At 37.5% G+C, this 21,863-nt stretch overlaps 1 long non-coding RNA gene across 1 annotated transcript; it reads right to left on the bottom strand.

Moving 5' to 3' along the window:
• Positions 1-1,958: 1,958 nt before the first annotated feature.
• On the bottom strand, positions 1,959-21,331 carry LOC144577590 (uncharacterized). The gene is made up of 4 exons (XR_013521772.1): positions 21,153-21,331; positions 19,530-19,643; positions 16,380-16,460; positions 1,959-2,077 (listed from the first exon to the last, which is right to left on the bottom strand). It is a non-coding gene; the product is annotated as an uncharacterized LOC144577590 (long non-coding RNA).
• Positions 21,332-21,863: the final 532 nt, after the last annotated feature.

Genomic DNA, 21,863 nt, shown 5'->3' with positions numbered 1-21,863 from the left:
TGCCAGTCCATTTTCTTCTGTCTTCAAGTCTTCCAAATATTCCTCATACCTATTCTGTCTTCTGCCACAATTGTTGGCATGTGGGCACACACATCCTTCCTTCCTTCCTTGAACTGTCCCTAATATCCCCTTAAATTTCCTCTACCCTATATTACTTCCATTTACTAAACATATCATGTGTTTCCACACTTTACACCTTTGCTCATTAGGACTAAAATAGGTTGAGTGCCTGAGGCTGAGAAGTTTCCATATAACTAATATGTGCTGGAGCCAGAATTTGAGTCCAGGGTGTTGGGCTCTGCAGTTTCTTATCTTTCTACCCCACATTGAACTACTCACTTTCATTTCTGCCCAACAAATTTTCATTTCTATTCACTTTTATTTCTACACAACAAATGTATTCTACCTATTCTTTGCATCTTGATTTCTCCCATTTCCCCTACCCCCTGCACCACCATGTCCTTGTTTATAGTATTTTAGTTTATCTTATGCGTAAAACCGGCCTATCCTACTATTCTCTAAGCTCTATAGGAAAGTATGTAGTAAGTAACCTGATTCTGAAGTCACAGTCTAGGTTCAGATCTCAAATTTTCCATCTGAGTGATTTTGGGCTTTTCCCTGCCTTTGTTTTCTTATCTGTAAAATGGGGATAATAATAGAACCAATCTCATATCATTGTGGGTGGATTAGATGAGTTAGTGTATGCAAGCATTTAGACCCAAGTCTGATGCATAAAGAGAATCCAATAAATTTGACATATTATTATAGGACCAGGAATGTACCTTATGCACCTTGATATTATCACAGGCATTAAGCATTGCACCTTATAAATAGTGTGTGCCCAGTAGATGCTTGCTGAAAGGATGAATATTAAAAATAGTTTTAATTTCCTACATAAACCTCCTACAATCAGAAAGACTTGGCCCATAAATATACTAGAGATAAAAAATTTTTCGTATTACAACAAGGCCTGATAATATTTCTAAAAGAAACCTTTTAGGTCAGAATGGAGAGCAATGACTTCATTATCCTAAACAAGAGCAAAAATGACTAATTGAATAGAGGACTAGACATAAATAAGCATTTCATCAGGAAAATTAAATAGAAGTTCCTACCTTCCTGACAAAAAGCTACTAATAATAAATTCAGGTTTAGTCCCTTGAGTATCTAAAAAAATTAGAGCAATGAAGTGATTAAGAAAACTGACTTCAGAGGAAAATTAAGGTGGCTGGTTGTATCTAGTATAGATTGGGGAAGCAATGACTAAGAGCTTTCTTGGTGGACATTCATAGAATCATTAAAGGAGTAAATACCAAACAGGAAAAGGAATTATTCATCATGTTCCGGAAGGGATAAATAAAAATAAAGGAAGAAATAAAGGAAAGTGTAAGTTGGTCAAGAGGCAAGATTTAGCTTGTGTATATGTTGAGGAGTAGTGAAAACTACTGGTTAGAAAATATTGTGTGCATACATATTCTACTGGTTATCGATTGATTCAATCATTTTTAGGAAGCAATCTGGCAGTATATGGAAACTGCAAACCACATGTCATTTTACCTAGGCTGAGGTGGGTGGATCATGAGGTCAGAAGATCGAGACCATCCTGGTCAATATGGTGAAACCCCGTCTCTACTGAAAATTCAAAAATTTAGCTGGGCATAGTGGCATGCGCCTATAGTCCCAGCTACTCAGGAGGAGACTCCGTCTCAAAAAAAAAAAAAAAAAAAAAAAAAGTCAAAGATGTGATTAACAGTTTATGCTCAAAGATGTTTATCATATATTTATTTATAACAGCAAAAATTTGGAAAGGTTCTAAATGTTTAATAACAGAGGGTTGCTTAAATAAATCACATTGACTATTGTAGAGCCTTTAAACATCATAATTTAAAAGATAGTAAATTCTCATGATATAAAATTTAGCACAAAAACGGGTTACATATATCATACTTCACAGATTCTAAGAGGTATGGTTTTAATATTTTTACATATCTAAAATCAGAATATTTCTTGTCATTCTATTGCATGTGCAAGTGTATTAAGACTTGCAGGTAAAGTAAGATCAGCTTGAAGGCAAGTTCTAGAAACAATAACAGAACACTCAAGAAATGCTGTCTTGCCAATACCCTAGCTGAGACAGAAGATGTTGTGTGGAAAACCACAAACATTGAAAAGTCTGAATCATAGAGTGAATCATAAGAATTAAAGTTTGAACTTGTAAAAGTTTTAGTAATACCTAGACAATTAGTTTCACTTATTTTTTATTATGTAAGGAAAGATATTTGATTAAACCTATGTCTAAAGGATTTATTTCAACAACTATAAAATAATAATTCTTAGTAGTTAAGCATTGTGTCATAATCCTAGCATAATTTTTTTGTTTCTTTTGTAATAGTGCATAAAGTATTGATGGATGTTAATAAAGATGACCTTTTTGATTAATGAAAAGAAATATGTATATGTAGTATTAATCAAACTGTTGTTAGAAGGGAAGAGATGCATCAAAATGTGTTCTCTCTGTTAACATTATCTGTGAGTTTTATTCTTCCTTTTTATAGATTGTAATATTTTTCTTAAAAATCAATATTACATTTTAATACAAAAATTTTAGTAAATATTGCTTTTAAAAACAAAAGAGAAAAATGCAGACTTGAGATTTTTCTAGACTACTCTAAAATTGGTATATCTATCAGCAATTTTGCAGTAAATAGGCTAAGAAATTGAAGTAGAGAAGTTTGAGTTTCATTCTTGCTTCGGTCAATGCAGCCATTTACAAATGATGTGGTTTTCTGCAATTTCCCTTTGCCCACCTGTAAGAAATACAATAATGATCACCAGCCTATTTCAAAGTAACAGTGACTGAACATCTGGAATGAAACAATTAGATTACATCATAATTGCAGGGTGTCTCAGTAAAGAGCATGAACAAAAGCATTTTGTAAAGACAAATCTATTTCCCCTTCAACTTATCATTAAGTAACACTCATCTCCACACTAGCTGTGAGGCCAGACCACCTATATTGAAATCCCCAGGAACATCAACCTCAGATCAGTTTGTCTGATGTACCAAAAGATTTTTTTTAATACCACTTAGGGATTTGTAGGCTTATTTATTTTTACAACCTGCAAACTTCAGTCTCGGCAATGAACATAAAGTCCCTGACACATATGTATTATGTATGTATGAACATTTGTTTATATTGACTTTCTAAAGTCTGTTCAATGAGCCTTTTTATTCCATACTTATTATATACAATGTTTCATTAAGATCCATGAAAAGAGTCCCTCCTTGTTTATATTTACATTATTTAAGCACTACAAGTGATATTTGCTACTGGTTATGTAAATGGAAAATAACTTAGGAGATTTATGATATGATTTTCTTTCTGCACTTGGTGACTGGGTTGCCTCTTGGGTTTTATTTATGTCCTGAATGATAATCAACTCCTTCTATTTGCCCACCCACACATTGGCCTGGGCTTTAGGTGTGGCTGGAAATGATGGTGGGGGAGAAATAACTGCATTCAGTTCAAATGATAGTAGACCACTCCTTCTGTTATAGCAACCGTGAGGCAGGTCAGCTTCCAAGAAAGTTTACCGACCTGCTTTCTGCAGGTGAGGAAGTCCCAGGGCTTGACTTAGAAGGTCCTCTAGCACTGCACTGTGCAGTCAGTCATGTGGGAAATTCTTAAAGACCTATGCTATGGAAATGCCTATAAATGGTTAACAGGTAGACAAAGGAATTAACTCAAAATTGTAAGAAACAGTAGACTAGATCAGCACCAAGAAATGTGACTGCCTACAGCCACCTTGAAATCTAACAGGAAACATGCCAAATGGCAAATTAGACTCTTCAATAGTTGTGTGTGAAAGTGCTTCCTCCTCATAAAGGAAATGTAACATATCCAGTCTGGTGCAAAGAGAATATTACGAACAAATTAAAGAAGCTTTGAGATAGCTTCCCTAAAATCACTAAGTCTTTAAGTAAAGACTTTATTTTACTTATTTATTTATTTATATTACATTATAATCCAAGTGAAAAAATAAAGCAGAAAAATAAAAAACAGACCAGAAAAGCTTGAACCTGCCCTAAATGAAATGCCGTGAAGTTCTCCTCTCAGAATCACAGTGGATTCTCTCATGCCCCAGATGAAGCAGATTGTATGTATCAAGCAAGCAACATCACTGAACTTTTATTGAAAGCGCAGTCCATATTCTACCAGTGAAACTTAGATTACAGTTTCCTATCTGTCTATAATTTAGTTCTATTTTTAACTCATTTCAGAGCTCAATTAATATTCCAGTGTTTTATTCTTCTTCATCATATTGAGAGCAGCCTGAAATAAACTTTACTTTGAAGCTACTTTCAGCCTTTGCAAATCCTTACCCTTCTCAGAACCTTCTTTTCCATCACTGCTATTTGTTCTTTCTCCCTGGAGACTTCCCTGTTGTCACTTCAAGATACAGACCTTGCCACCTGTTTTCCCCCATTCCAAACTGCACCTGTCCTAATTGTAATTTCTGCTTTCTAAATGAAAGTTAAGTAATCTGATAAGTTAATGTGTGCTAATGTATTATTGGTCACTATCGTGCAAATGAAAGCATGTTATTAATTTCCTATCCTCTTTTCTCTTCTGGGAATTTTTACTGTTTTACTATGACCTTTTAAAAAAATGCCTCATTTCAAAGGGATGGTATTGGCAGTGGGAATTTTTAGATATCAGACCTATGGAGGGAAGTAGGACAACCGTGTGTGTGTGTGTGTGTGTGTGTGTGTGTGTGTGTGTGTGATCCCTCAAATCACAACATGGAGGAATGGTGTCATATGAGTAGTAGCTATTGCATTTCACTGTTACATTATGGATGATTCTGCAACAGTTCTGTTCAGAGCTGCTGTAGACTCAGCATTAGGTTAAACTCTAGAAAAATACCATGTAAAGTGACTTGCATTTTCATGTCTATTATAAAGGTTAAAACATTTGAACTTTCTGTTTAATTGGTATATATTTAAACTTTTCTTGCAGTGGTCAAAGAGAGACTTTTTGGCATTAAACTGCTGCTGTGTAGAGCCTAAATGTCTGAAAAATTTATTAAAATAGCACTTTAATTTTGACAGAGTTGAACTGCTGAGAAAATTAATTGATTGTTTCTCACTTGAGCTTTGGAGAAGTCATTAAGGTTTTTATGGTTTATGGAAAATTGAGAATTGAAGTACACTAAAATCAATATGTTATCTGATGTACAGAGAAAATTGCACTTCAGATGAAAGAAAGCATAAACAATTCCTAAGAGCTTTTTCTTTGTTTGTCTTGATTCCACAGGCATATTTACATAAAGCTTCTATATTTACTTGTATTCAAAGTCCTTTGTCAGTCATTTTCATTGTGATTCACATTATGGGGACAGAATAATAACCACTGCATTTTAGAATATTTTCTCTTAATTTCAAAAAAGTATTAAAGACATAATATAAAATGCCAGAAATAGTCTGGGCATGGTGGCTCACACCTGTAATCCCAGCACTTTGCAAGGCTGAGGTGAAAGCTCATTTGAGCCCAGGAGTTCAAGACCAATCTGGGTAACATATGAAGACCCTGCCTCTATTAAAAAAAAAAACTAAAATATACCAGAAATATTCAGATAGGTCTATATATTTTGAAACAACCCTTAACAAGAAAGTCATATTAGGCTAACATGTTAGGGGCAATGAGGAATACTTCAAGGATTCTATATATTGGGCTTATATGCATTATGGATAAAATCATCATACCTTCTGCAAATAATTGGCAATGAATTGGATACTGGCTGGTGCCGCCAGCAAGACTTAGGAGTCCACTCTGTTATATTAAACAAGGATAAGAACAGAAAAAGAAGGAAGGACTGTAAGAGAAAAGATCATCATGTAATTTATCTTTATTTGGTCTTCTGAATATGTTCTCTCTGTCCATGTACTCTTCTGAATATACACATCAGTAATCCTGGGAGCATTTGACCTTATTCAGATTTTGCAAAGCCTAGTTGGACTGGGATTTTAAGAGTAGTCACTTGTGCATTTATCCATTTCTACTATGTCTATTCCAGATAGAAAATGATATTTTCCTTTTGGAATATTCATTGCTGCTTCTAAACTCGTTCAGCCTCAGACTGACTCTTTCCTTCCTTAGGTATCTAACATCACTTCTAATTAGCCCAACTTCCTAGAAGTCGTATCTACAGTAGTCCATGCAGGCATGGGATATTCTGGGAGACTGGTGAGATTGTGTTAGTGACAAAATACTTGTTAGAATGAGCTTTATCTTAGAAGCACTAAGTAAATCATGTAGCCCAAAGGTAACAGATTTACTGGTTATTACTGGACACTTTATAAATCAGCATAGTTGTCTAGTAAGAATTTACCGGAGACCAGGTATCTTTGAGATATTCAAGTAGTTGCATTACAAAACAGGAATATACTCATTGAGTTAGCATTTGATACTTGACAGATTCAGTATTTACTTCACTACAGTTTTATATTTTATCCAATTTACCATTGTTTTCTCTATTGGGAAATTAATCCTAAAAAAATACACCACAAATAGAGAAACTCTTTCAATCTCTTCTATAACTTATAAACTAAACCTCTTTCTTTGCTTTTGCAGCATTATTATCAAAGTCTGAAAAATTTATGAAGTCATTAAGAAATAAGCACCACTCAAACCAAGGCAGGATGCTGGTTCATCTTATGGTTATCAGCCTGGTTTACAGCCCTTTGCCTTGTCTTTACGCTGCCAACCTGTGAGTGACTAATCCCTGCCTTCCTCTCCCACAGTCAATTTATCCTATTATATGTTCCCATGATAGGCATCTCTGAACATGTTCTAACAGCTTGTTCAGAGGAAGGCTTTCAGTTGAAATGGAAGACGACTAGCAATTTTCACTGCTCTAATCATTGTTCATAAGAATATAAGTTATTAAGCTATATCTACTAAGCCAAGAATAAATATGTCTTGTGCATGATTATACTACAGCTCTAGATTTATTTAGACACTAATCAGGGGCAAGGGCACAACCTTTTTCACTGTAGCATGTATTATTTTTGTTTTCTCTTTCTCTTTTTGTTTCCTTTTATATGTATAAGAAATAAGTGCCCACTCAAACCAAGGCAGGATGCGAGTTCATCTTATGATTGTCAGCTGGTTTGCAAAGCATTTTTTTTTTTTTAGACAAGTTCTCACTCTGTTACCCAGGCTGGAGTGTAGTAGCATATTCTCAGCTCACTGCAATCTCCGTCTCCCAGGCTCAAGGGATCCTCTGAGTAGCTAGGACCACAGGTGTGTGCCACCACTCCCATAAAATTTTTGTATTTTTGATAGAGACAAGGCTTTGCCATGTTGCCCAAGTTGGTCCTGAACTCCTGAGCTCAAGCTATCTATCCTCCTCAGCCTCCCAAAGTGCTGGGATTACAAGTATGAGCCACTGGGCCTGGCAGGCATATATATTCTTTTTTTTCTTTCTTTTTTTTTTTTTTTTGAGACTGAGTCTTGCTCTGTCACTCAGGCTGGAGTGCAGTGGCGCAATCTTGGCTCACTGCAACCTCTGCCTCCTGGGTTCCAGCAATTCTCCTGCCTCAGCCTCTCGAGTAGCTGGGATTACAGGCGTGTGCCACCACATCTGGCTAACTTTTGTATTTTTAGTAGAGACGGGGGTTTCACCATATTGGTCAGGCTGGTCTCAAACTCATGAGCTCGTGATCTGCCCACCTCAGCCGCCCAAAGTGCTGGGATTACAGGTGTGAGCCACCGCACCCAACCACATGTATTCTTTACACAGGGGGAAACTGTTAACTAAAGTCTGTACTTTAGAGTAAGGAGACTTAAGTGTTATGGTTTTTCCATGTGATCGGTTTAATAATCCCAGTTATTTGACATAAGTCACTCAAACAGTGTTCTTTTCTGAGCAATAATTTTCTACCTGTCTTTAAATTTAATACCTCACAGTGTTAATCCACTGTGTTATTGTTCTTTATTCTATTTTATAATAAAATACACTTTCTATGATGGTTACAATTCTCTCTCCTGGAATTAGTATGTAACATGTTACCATATTAGCATCAACCATGACATAATCAGAGATGGGGTCATTGTATTGCAACCAACTAATAACCAGCTCAGCAGTTAAAAGTTGCCAGGAGACCAGAAAGATGGTGGAAATCAGATACAGAGTTGTTTTCAGAAGACTTACAAGGAGGGAATGGGAGGATGCCTGGACAGGCAGCAGAAAGACACTGCCCAACCAGCAAATGGGGAGCCAGCTAAAACTAAAGGGGCCTCTAGAGATGAACCCTATCTTGTATAATTCTCTGAGGCTGCTGTTACCCAGCTAAATCTTTAAACAAAATATTCACGTCCACAGTGAAAAGGGCAGAAATTACCAGCCACAACATTACATCTCTTTTTTTTCTTTTTCATAGCTCTATTTGCAACTTTGGAATTGAATTTGATTCTAACAAGGATATTAGTAGACTGCCTGACTTCTTAATCTAATAAAAATCATTGGTATTTACTGGGGCCTGGATCATTCTGAAAATCACCAACCTGATCTTTCTTGGTACACTCTGATATCACTGATGAGAAGACTTTCTTTTCTTTGAAAGTGCAGACAGTAAGAAAGACAGAAAACACTCCAGCCCTCATGGGTGAGCAAATAAAGTCAAGGGATCAAGAAAAACCTCTTCTTTCCCATACAAAATCCTTTCCTGCAGCACATCACCTCCTTTTTTAATAGGAAACACTTAAAGTCAGGGAATAGAAACTTAAGTATAGAAGGCTCATATTAAATGTATAAATATGAAAGACAAAGTAGTGTAGTGGTTAACAGAACAGAATCAGACAGGACTGTGTTGGAGCCCCAGTTACATCACCTATAATCTACGCAAATTCAAGCAATCTTGTTGAGCCTCAGTTTTGTTGCCTATAAAATTGGGAATTATAATATTACTTACCTTGTGGAACATGATAAGTACTCCATAAATTAACTGTTATTAGTTTTTTAAATTAAATATTGTTCTACTAGAATTTACTTCGGAGATGTACAGGTTTTCTAATAATATAATTATAAAGACCGCTATCGTTCAGATTTTTTTAACAAATACATTGTAATCAAGGAACCATAGGCCTGTAAGGTATCCAGTGTTAGAACAGATGCTTTATGAATACAAAAGAATTATAAATCATAGCTTTTAGGGAGAAAATGCTTTTTTGTGAGGGGGAGGATGGGGCCTTGCTCTGTATCCCAGGCTGGAGTGCATTGGCATGATAGCTCACTGCAACATCCACCTCCCAGCTGGGACCACAGGTGCACACCACCACACCCAGCTATTTTTTTATTTTTTTTTTGTACTTTTGGTAGAGATGGATTTTCACCATGTTGCCCAGGCGTGTCTCAAACTCCTGAGCTCAAGCTATCTGCCCACCTTGGCCTCCGAAAGTTCTGGTAATCCAGGCATGAGCCACCATGCCCAGCCCGAAAAACTAACTTATAAATATATAATCATTAGTATACACAGGTGGTATTAGAAACGAAACACTGCAGTATTTAACAGCTTTATTGTCAAATCACATGTAAACGGCTATGTAACATAGTGCTTCATCTTCCAACGCCTCGAAACAAGTCTATATGGTAATAAAATACAGTAGCCTATAAAACAAAGTCAGAAATTATGTAAATTGGTAGCCCATTCAATTTTGCATTTCCTGATTTTACCTTCTTTACTGCACCGGCTGATGGAGTACCATTTGATCCTCTATAATGGGTAACTGAAGAGCTTTCCCTATGGTGCAGTGAATCCAGGCTGAAAAGGATGAACTCATTCCATGCTTTCTGTGTCAGCTAAATCCTCACTGTTTAACAGAAACCCACAAGTATGGCCAGACTGGGAGAAGGTGATTCTGCTAGATGATTGGAGTTAAAATGTGCAACTAGACAAAGCCCCATGTTCCACTCCTACAAGGTAGACAACAGAAACCCATTTCCTCTGCCTCTCTTCCTTCCACATCCGTCAAGTCATACTTAGCTGCAGGATGATATTCACTATTTGGAATTCATTATGACAACATCATAAACAACAACAACAACAAATGTTTTTTGTCATCTAGAACTGCCTTGGCTGCTATCACACTACTTCTAAGGTGGGGAGAGAAAGGAGATAATGAACTGGATGCTGACACAGGCTTACTACTATGGCAACATTTTTCTCTTTCCAAAATGAATGCTAGAATTGCCTGACCGCCTGGGAGTTATGTGTTTCATGGTTCAAAAAGTTTGTTTACTGAGCTTTTGTTCTGATAATGATCTGAAAGTGAGTTTTACTTTGGAATGAATGGCAAGTCTAACTTGAATGTTTTTATTATTGGAACTATGCTGCAAGAGGTCAAAAATGACCATATCACTGGTTCATGGAGAAGCACAGAGATACTCTCTTTAGAAGGTTAACCTTATCTCCAGTTTAAATTAATCTTTTAGGAACACACAAACACACACACACACACACACAGACACCCTTTTACTCTACCTTTGTCCACATATTCTGCTTCACTCCACCAAAGTAGAGGGGAGGGTAATTTAAAACAATTAATAATTCTTATCTAAATCAGGTCAGTCAATTTTTCCATGTCTTTTTGCTTTGACAAAGAACGTAACAGTCTTTGGAGTAAACAATTCCCAGTGAATGCTAGCTCCTTTGGTTAGGACAGTGTAGGGAGGTGGATGTTGGTTACAGAGTAACTCAGGTCTTCAAAAGTGTGACTACAATAATAAGACATGTTTTCAAGCTTAACTGATGAAATTTCTATAACTATTTTTGTAATCAGATCTTCTATTGATACTTCATAACTTTAAGATATTTCATATGTAAATAGGTCATATTTATTTAGATGTCATAATGACTTCCAAATTATTGGCTATTGATGTGCACCATTCCCATGAAATATTAAGATATATTATTACTATTTCTGCTCAAATAAAAACAACAATGCATTCAGAATTTATATCTTACCACTGTTTGAATAAACATTTTATATTATTGGTTTGCAGTTCTGACATACAATGCAAGAACATAGCATCTGGTTCATTTAAACCCATAAGTGTCTGTACAGCACATTATATTTTTAAATTATTGTAAGGGAGAAGAGGATATTAAATTCTTTGAAGAAACTGATTGTGGAATTATTTGTTTATTTTCTCAAAATAATACCTCAGTAGATGACACTCAGCCAGGCATAGTGGCTCATGCCTATAATTTCAGCACTTTGAGAAGCCAAGGCGGAAAGATCACTTGAGGCCAGACTTTCAACACCAGCCTGGGAAACATGGAGAAACCCCATCCATGCAAAAAAATTAAAAATAGCTGGGCATGGTATTGTACCCTTGTAGTCCCAGCTACTTGAGAGGCTGAGGTGGAAGGATAGCTTGAGCCCAAGAAGTCAAGGCTGCAGTGATCATGCCACTGCATTCCAGCCTGGGCGATACAGTAAGATCCAGTCTCAAAAAAAAAAAAAAAGTTGACACTTTAATGGTTATTCTGGTATCATCTAGTGATGAACACACACATACACAAAATTTAAGTAGGTGATATTTCCCTCAGAGATATTCCTTAAAATAATCATCCCATATACATTCTTTTGAATCACGTGTTATGCTTTAATGTTTATTTTCAGATTTACATACATATTTATTGATACTCATCTAGCCTTTCCTTAAAGAACATACACATATCTAGAAAGGAACATTGGTGAGGAGTAAGCTCCAACATCATGCAAGAACTTGCCCTAAAATACTTTCTGATGAGGATTACCTTAAGAAAGTGAAAATACTCTCAAAAGCAATATTTTTAACCCTTAAATGAGACTTTTAGGGAAAAATTTTGAAAAAGGTGCTTTCCTTAGCAGCTGAAAGTGGAAAACAAAGGCTGAAATTAAGACTATGGCCATTTGTCATAATGCATGCCACACAGGGTCACATTTTAAGTGGAAATATACTATGTCTGGCAATCCTTCTGTTTTTTAGAGGTCTTTATATTACTTTTACAATAAAAGAAAGAATAATAGAAGCCCCCAAATTAGCAGTTTTAAAAAACATGAAATTTCTCTCTTCTATTTAAGGAAAAATGAAGCTATGTTTAAAAAAGAAAAATATCGGGCCGGGCGCGGTGGCTCACGCCTTTAATCCCAGCACTTTGGGAGGCCGAGGCGGGTGGATCACGAGGTCAACAGATCGAGACCATCCTGGTCAGCATTGTGAGACCCCGTCTCTACTAAAAATACAAAAAATTAGCTGGGCATGGTGGCGCGTGCCTGTAATCCCAGCTACTCGGGAGGCTGAGGCAGGAGAATTGCCTGAACCCAGGAGGCGGAGGTTGCGGTGAGCCGAGATCGCGCCATTGCACTCCAGCCTGGGTAACAAGAGTGAAACTCTGTCTCAAAAAAAAAAAAAAAAAAAGAAAAAAGAAAAATATCAAGGGAATATGATCTTACCCAAATTCACATTTGAGTTTCTATCTCAGTTAAAAAATACTTCTGTATTCATGCTAAATCCTGGTCTCAGTGTTAATTTTACATTTCACCAATTCTAAAAATGGAAATAGTATAAGCAATCTCTAATTTCATAAAATATGAGACTGCCCCTTGAAAGGAAAATTTATAAAGATTGTGAGTTGTTTTTCTTGTTACATTTTATTGCTAAAACTCTTTCACCAAGCTAGTATTTCTTTTATGCCCAGGAGGCAAAAGAGTTTGGCATTCTGTTGAATTTGTTCATCTAAATGTCAACTTTTTAAAAAATGGAATGAGGATTTTGTCTTAATATTTTCATTTAAGACTACAACTACATGACCTTTAAGATCCTCTCTTAATTTATAATCTCTGATGATAATTAATTATAAAATTATGTTTATAATAATTCTATTTATTTATGTGTTTATTTTTATTGTACTTTAGGTTCTGGGGTATGTGTGCAGATCATGCAGGATTGTTGCATAGGTACATACATGGCAATGTGGTTTGCTGCCTCCATCCCCTCATCACCTACATCTGGCATTTCTCCCATGTTATCCCTCCCTGACCTCCCCACCGCCCACCAACCCCACTGTCCCTCCCTTGGCCCCCGCCAACAGACCCCAGTGTGTGATGCTCCCCTCCCTGTGTCCATGTGTTCTTACAATCATTCTTAAGTAATATACATTGTTATATTAGCCTAAGACAGAATACAAAAATATTTACATCAACTATGGCTTTTTGTTAGTATGGTACAGCTATCAGTCTCCAAAGAAGTTTTCTAGTGTCATTGGGTTGCTGCCTGAGAAAAAGGAAGCATTGAAAGATTCTCCAGAGATTACATTCTTGAACCCAAGACCTTTCCTCCTCCTCCTCCCCCATCTTTGTGTTGCCCCAGCTCTTCTGTAAGTATCTCTGAAGTGTAATACATGCCCGGCAGGATTGCATAACAATAGAGGTAACACTATCTTTGCATTCATACTAATGCAGTTTGCCAACATTTAGATGCACAGCAGTTTTTGCTTAAATTAGGTTGTGTAGTTTTACTCCTTACTCTGATTCAAAAGCTGTCTCTCAAGGTTCCCCGCTGTATTTGCTGGCTTATATTTCTCCCTTTGATCCTGAGTTCATTCCATCTTCCTCACCAGTTTTTAGTACTACCTGTTTAGTTCCAACTAAAAGTACTTTTACTGCAGTTGCCCAGTGCTAGCTCAGTGGTTCTGTATTCTTTTTAGTCTGCCCATTACTCACTGGGTCTCCTTTCTTCCTGAACAGCTCTAAATGGTCCTTTCTACTCTGTTTCAACGTTTAACTTATTATTTTTTTTTTTTAGAGGCACGGTCTTGCTTTGTCACCCAAGCTGGAGTGCAATGGTACAGTCCTAGCTGACTGCAGCCTGGAAATCCTGAGCTCAAGTGATCTTCCCACCTTGGCCTCCCAAAGTGCTGGGATTACAGGCATGAGCCACTGCACTGGACTTCCATTGTTTGTATTTGCATATTCATACCCATGATTTTAAAAATGTTATCTATACAGAAATATTAGCATTCGGTATGATAAAATGAATTAAATATGTTTAAAAATACATGTGTTTATAATGATACTTAAAAGTGCTCACTAGTCACCTTGTGGAAACTGGTAACCAAAAGAAGAGTAAGGAAAGATAGAATCAAGCAGTTATCATACTTTTCCCATAAGAATCATATCTCAGCATCACCAGATAGTTGATAAGGGAAGGTTTTTGGTTTGTTTTTGTTTTAATGAGTTGCAGCTGATAAATGCGGAAGGGATAATAGAATTTACATGTAACCATTTTGCAATTCCTAATGAAATAAAGAATTTGGGCAACGACCCTCAATGGCTTCTAAACCACTAGATAAAAAACTTAATGAGGAATCATATAAAGAATGGATAAAGCTGACAATACCAGAATACACTGATCAAATTTAACATTACAAATATGGAAACAATCATACACTCTATGCCTCATCATATAATGCAAAATAAAATATACAACATAAACTATTAAATATTTTTATTAAAAATTGGCTACATAGGAGGCTGAGGCAAGATTGCTTGAGGCCAGGAGGAGTTAAAAGCTGCAGTGAGCTATAAAAGTTCACACCTGTAAATAGCCACCATACTACAGTCTAGGAAACAGAGTTTTTTTTAAAAAAAGAAAAAGAGGATTCAGCGAATTGCTTATCAAGCCCTCTATCAATTTTACAGGAAATACAGGTGACAGGATATCATGTGAAGGCAATCAGAAAAATTTTACAGGACAAATTGCCTACTTTTTTTTTAACAAATTACAATTAAAAAAAGAAGAAAAAGGTACATACATATCAAGGGATTTTAGTGACATATTAATGTGTAATGCATATATTTTGGTTTCTGATTTGAACAAAGCAATTGTTAAAAACAATGATCTCTTGGGAAACAGAAAAATCTGAAGACTATTTGATAATATTGAATTATTAACATGGGTGTGTGATAATGGCATTGTGGTTTTTTAAATAAAGAATCCACATATATATACATATATATATATAATATTCATGTGTAAAGTAATGTAAATTCTGGAATTTGTATAAAAATAATCCAGGACATGGGAGAAGTGAATGGAATATAGATGAAAGAAGACCGGCCATGAATTTTCAATTGTCGAAGCTGGTGATGGCTACATATACTTCATGGTACTATTCTATCCACTTTTTAATGTGTAAAATTTTTTATAATAAAATGATTTAAAGGAATTAGAAACTAATATATTTCTCTGAAGATGTAATAGGAACTCTACTGTCAAGAGAGAAGCTGATTCCAGAAATCATAACCTGAGAAATGGAATCTATTCTATAGGATTATAGAGATACTCTCAATCTGCCCTCGTTTTTCCTTTTCTCCCCAGATGTTCAGAAAATCTGGTACTGCCTGTTTAAATGTAGGCATTGAGTGACCACAGGGTGGGAAGAAAGGTGTTTCCTAAGAGGACGGTTGGTTTATCTATTTGTTTCGGAGAATCCCCACTTTGTATCACCACTCTAGAGAGAAAACTGATGATCCACCCAGGTGAGTTCAAGTCCCTTTTAATGCGCAGTGCAGCTAGCAAGTGCCCTAGGGCCACCTATGAAATGACTTTGGAGCCACAGCCATGTCGCAGGCTGGTAGTTTCTTGCTGGATTGGAGTAAGCTACTGCTATAGGAGCAAGGTAAGAGGAAACTAAGAATAATCTACAGTCTAAATCAGGAAGTTCAAGACATGGCAAGTACAGTTCTAATCTTGACCAAAAATGAAAATGTAGTAGGTTGGTGGTAGGATGCTACCATGAAGACTTCTTAGGCCCATCAGGCCTAGGAGAAGAGGGTCAGGGCCATCTGATAACCAGCCTTGGTTGTAGACGAGGGTTCAGCTCTAAGATAGAGTTGGAGGGTAGATCAGGTGTCAGAAACACACACTTCAGAGAAAGGTAGTGATTTAGTGGAGAGGCTGTGATCCATAGATGATATGGTCTACTAGGAATCTGATGTCACATGCAACCACACCAATCCTGGCAGTAGATACCACTCAGTAATGGTGAAGATGGAATTTGTTTGCTGCTCAGTGTTGAAGACCTGTTGCTTTTCTATTACACACTCTGCCTCCCAGCTCATTGAGCTGACTGGGCATATGGGAGAGTCCTTGAGCAAGCAGCTCTGTTCTCCCCACTTGATGGTGTTCTCACCTTGGCATCCCTCCCAACCCCTGTTAAATGCTAATCCTTTGCTTAGGCAGCAGCAGAAGAGAGCCAACATGACACAGAAGCAGGAAGAGGGAAGAGCCAGTGGGAAAGTCTTCTACTCCGGAGGCAAACTCACCTGCTTTAATCCTGGTTTTATTTCTTCCCAGCTCTCTAGCTTCTGGCAGATTTCCTGTTTTCAGAGGGTTTGTTTCATTGTCTATCAAATAAGCAGAGAATAATCTACTTTGAAGTATAGTTGGAAAAGTAAATGTAAAGGGGCTATGAAACATAATATTAAAGTAAACAGGAACACCACTTCCTTTATAAACTTGTTTTGGAAGAAATAGAAACAAGGGTCTAGGGGACAGCAGAATCTTAGGAGGTTTTAATAGTATATGGTGTTCCCAGATACTGAACCTGTCTAAACTTGACCGAGAAAGGGTGGTTTTCATGAAAACCTATGAGTCAAAATATTAATACATTGCCCAGTGTCTTAGCAGCAGTAGCCCCATCCCATCATCACAGAAGGAAGGGAGCTGGAAGGGATTTTTCTGCAGATGCTATCTTGTCCAAAGGACTATTTGTTTTTCTATTCCATGATTTTCAACCTTACCAATAGATTGGACGTCAGATTTCCAAGAAGCAAGCTGCCTGATTGACACACACCAAAACAGTTGATCCCTTTGGGCTAGGGCAAGGATGTCAATCGAAAACAATTAGCTGAAGCATTATATCAGGGTAAGTCTAAGATGTCTTTTCAAAGAGATAAACAAGTACAGAGGTTTAGAGAAAAGAATAATATGTAAGAAGTTTAATTTCTCTCATACATTGTGTCCCATAAGTGAACAGTACAGGTTGAGGGATGGTTCCGTTCCATGTGAGCTGCAGTACATGGAGATAACAGCAGATAATGGGGGAAGGCAACAGGTTGTAAAATCTTTTGCTCATCTATCATAAAGCTCTTTATGCTTTTTAATATGATTTCTCAATATACAGACATTGCTCACTAAATGTTAACATTTTTCCTCTTTCAATTACATTCTATACCAAGTATATTGAAGATGGCCAACTGCTGGTGATTTTATGAAACAGCTAAAGAAAATTAAATGTGCCAGTAATGCATTACACTTTGCCACTGTAAAAAAAAAGCCTTACTTTTCTCTAGAATAGTCTCTAGACTTATTATTGGCTTTGATTCATGGGTTTTTATACTTATTTTTTAAAGAGGATCACAGCATTCATGTTTAACAGAATTGATCAACATCATTACATTTAATTTTAAATATCTTGTACTAGATTAGCCCTTGAAGACTCTAGATTTTGGCCAGTTCAAAACAAAATCACCACATGAGTAAAGATATGGAATTTAAGAAACTAGGAAAAATAAATATTCACCCCAGTAACCCCTTTAATGTCATTTCAAGATGCTCTTTAATCAATAGTCATCAAAACAAAGTCTCTAACAGTTTGGAGGTTCCTCATAAAACTAAAAATAGAGCTACCATATGATCAAACAATCCCAATACTGGGTATATAATATAACCAAAGGAAAGGAAATTATTATATCAAAAAGTATCTGCACTCTCATGTTTATTGCAGCATTGTTCACAATAGCCAAATGTTCATCAGCAGATGAATGGATAAAGAAAACGTGGCACATATACAAAATGGAGTACTATTCAGCCATAAACAAGAACGAGATCCTGTCATTTGCAACAACACGGATAGAACTGGAAGTCATTATGTGAAGTGAAATAAGCCAGGCACAGAAAGACAAACGTTACATGTTCTTACTTATTTGTGAGATCTAAAAATCAAAACAATTGAACTCATGGAGATAGAGAATACAAGGATAGTTACCAGAGAATGGGAAGGGTAGTGGGGGGATGGGGGAAGTGAGGATGGCTAATGGGTACAAAAAATAGAGACGGGTCTCATCATGTTGACCAGGATGGTCTCGATCTCTCGACCTCATGATCCACCCGCCTTGGCCTCCTTGCAATTATTACACATTGCATGTCTGTACCAAAATATCTCATGTATTGCATACATACACATCTATGTACCCACAAATATTTTTTAAATATTTGAAAGAACAAGTCTCTAGAAGATTGCTATGATTTTGTTGACTTTCAAATTATGTTGCTAAAAATACTTATCTTGTATTTGTTTTGTTTGTTTGTTTTCTTGGAGATGGAGTTTCACTCTTGTCGCCCAGGCTGGAGTGCAATGGTGTGATCTGGGCTCACTGCAACCTCCGCCTCCCAGGTTCAAGCGATTCTCCTGCCCCAGCCTCCTGAGTAACAGGGATTATAGGTGTACATCACCATGCCCCGCTAATTTTTTTTTTTTTAAATAGAGACAGGGTTTTACCATGTTGGCCAGGCTGGTCTCAAACTCCTGACCTCAAGTGATCTGCCCACCTCGGCCTCCCAAAGTGTTGAGATCACAGGCATGAGCTACTGTGCCTGGTCTGTTGTTTTAATTTATAAATATTTGTGTGTTATCAAAAAACCATATTAGACCCTTCTCTAACATTAATCTTCCAAAGCCATTCTTTGGTTCAAATAATTAAAACTTCTTTTTTCCCGGGCTTATGGGACTTATTTCAGATCTACTGAATAATTTTTATTATGATTATATTGGATGGGTTTACACTATTATTCCTTAGTGATAAAACCTTATGGAATATATTTTTTCACTAATTGCATGATCTCCAAATAGCCCAATGAATAAAGAAATGTTAGTTGGCCAGGTACAGTGGCTCACACCTGTAATTCCAGCACTTTGGGAGGCCGAGATGGGTGGATCTCATGAGGTCAGGAGTTCTAGACTAGCCTGGCCAACATGGTGAAACCCTATCTTTACTAAAAATGCAAAAATTAGCTGGGAGTGGTGGCAGACACCTGTAATCCAAATGATTTGGGACGGGGAGGCAGAGGTTGCCGTGAACTGAGATCATGCCATTGCACTCTATCCTGGGCGACAAGAGTAGAACTTGTCACAAAAAAAGAAAAGAAAGAGAGGGAGGGGGAGAGAGAGAGAGAGAGAGAGAGAGAGAGAGAGAGAGAGAGAGAGAGAGAGAGAAGGAAGGAAGGAAGGAAGGAAGGAAGGAAGGAAGGAAGGAAGGAAGGAAGGAAGGAAGGAAGGAAAGAAAGGAAGGAAGGAGGAGAAGGGAAGGGGAGGGGAGGGGAAGGGATTAGTTATCTGGACATTTTGCTTTTCCAACACAAAATATTAGGTAAAGGATTTCATCTGGAAAACTAAAATTCTCCCCACCTCTTGCCTCATAAGTGATGCCTTGTAGACAGAGCTTTGGAAGGTAGATGGAATGAAATGTCAGACTAGTTTCCCCGAATTTTGGTCGATGTCCCAAGATTGAAATGAGTTGTTCTTAGAGCTGTGGGAGTAGGTATCTGAAATTACTCCTTTAAAAGTTGCAGGAGGCTTTGGGACTATGAAATCGTAAACTGTCAACTTGCAGGAAATTAAAGGTTTCAGATTTTGAGCTTGACCTTGGAAAAGGTTGATTCCTGAGCAACTACAGGAGGGGAAATCATAGCCACAGTGGACTCCAGCAAAGAAGGTCACCTGAACACAAAGCCCAAGAGCTCCCCGAAATAGCAGAATGGAATAAGGATGAAGCAGGACAAATAGGTCTTACGTCCAGCACTACTGAATTTTACTCACTTAAATTCTCTAAAAGCCATTGAACCAATATAATACAGTGATTTAGCATCTGGACTCTGGAGTCAGACAATCTGGACTTCTAGTGTTGGTTCTATCATTTACCACAGTGTAAATTCAGGAACCTCAATATCTCTAAGCCTCTTCTGCAAAATGGGCTAGTAATAGAAACTAACTCTCAGGATTGTTGTGAATAGTCAATGAGTGAATATGTGTACACTTGGCACATGGTAAATGCTTAGTAATGGAGCTCCTATTACTACTCCCATGAGCTGCTGTGAGAACAGCTGAGATAAAAGATGTGAACATGCTGTAAAGACCACAAATGGCCACACAAATTCAAGATGTTGCAAGTTTGTTTAGTTTTCCAGTAGACCTACCTTGGTAGCTCACCAGAGATCTGGATGAAATCTCAAACTATATTGGGAAAGAGAATGCCTTTGTTATCCTGGTAGTAACTGAAACTTGTGTTTCCAAAAGTTATTTCTTCTTTGTATGTGTCTGGTGAGGTGAAGACCTAACACTGCTGGCAGCCAGGCCCCTAGCCTGAATAATTGCCAATTATTTTAATAAAGCACAAATCCATTCCTTGCCCTTGCAAGTGAGAAATGCTGGAAAGGAGATAGGAGTAAGAGAGTCATATTCCTTACTTTTTCCTTATTCTACCTTAGACTCTACCCCCCTTGGTTCGTTAATTAGCTATACTTTAAGTCATTCGAGGCCGAGCGCGGTGGCTCAAGCCTGTAATCCCAGCACTTTGGGAGACCGTGGCGGGCAGATCACAAGGTCAAGAGATCGAGGCCATCCTGGCCAACATGGTGAAACCCCGTCTCTAATAAAAATACAAAAAATTAGCTGGGTGTGGTGGCATGTGCCTGTAATCCCAGCTACCCTGGAGGCTGAGGCAGGAGAATTGCTTGAATCTGGGAGGTGGAGGTTGCAGTGAGCTGAGATCATGCCACTCCAGCCTAGCACCTGGCAACAGAGTGAGACTCTGTCTGGAAAAAAAAAAAAAAAGTCATTCCATAGGTTGATGATGCCTGTTCTTACATAATACTGTCCTAGTCAGCAGTTACAAAGACCAGCTTTCTGCCTGTGCAGAGATTGAACCTAGTATATGGGTAATTGGACCATTAACTTGGGTGGTTTAACTTGAAATAAAGTGGATTATTCTACTTGAGAAATATTCTTGGAAGGAAAAAACCCCAAACATTGTACTCACTGTGGGAGCATAGAACAGAGTAAAGGAAGGGGCTTATAATTTGGGAGATGCTTTGAGTTTCCTCATGAAAGATGTTTTCAGAATCCAAGAATTTTTGCTACTCAATAGAAATCCTATCAGAAGGACAGCTTTTCCCCAGGGCCTGGTGGCATCAACCAGCTTAGAGTCCAGAGAAAAAAGCATTAGAAACAAGTTTTCCGGATGAAATGACACATGGAGTTATATAGAGTTAGCAAAATACATGATATTTTGAAAAGTACTCCGGAAGCTGAGCTCCAGCTTAAGAGAAGAAACCAACAATGAGTAAGATGCTATGGAGGGACTTCTGAAGAGTTGTGAGAGTATTTTCCTTTTCTCTTAACATGGATGACCTTGTGTGTACACACTATCATTGACGTCAGTAAACTTTTATTGAGTGACTACTCAGTCAGCAAAATAAAGGTACTTTCCTATCTGCATCCCTACAAAACACTCATCCTCTTGCAGTCTCCGGGGAAATCTTAGCAGAGGGGCATTTTTCTCAACTTAATCCTCAGAGAAAATATGAAGCTGTCCTCAAGTACTTTCTTGCCACAAGAAAGGCACTGTCAAGCAGCATACATCCCTCTTGGCCTGAGGACTAAATCTTAGCAAAATGGCCCATATCCTCTACACTGCCTTCTCCTGCAATTCTCTAAAGGGGAAGAGATAGTGGATAGGGAAATTCTGGGC

This window comes from Callithrix jacchus, chromosome 9, assembly GCF_049354715.1.
Source record: "Callithrix jacchus isolate 240 chromosome 9, calJac240_pri, whole genome shotgun sequence".
Classification (NCBI taxonomy): Eukaryota; Metazoa; Chordata; class Mammalia; order Primates; family Cebidae; genus Callithrix; species Callithrix jacchus.
Note: the sequence above shows the minus strand (reverse complement) of the source record. Positions and strands in the feature narration are given on the sequence as shown.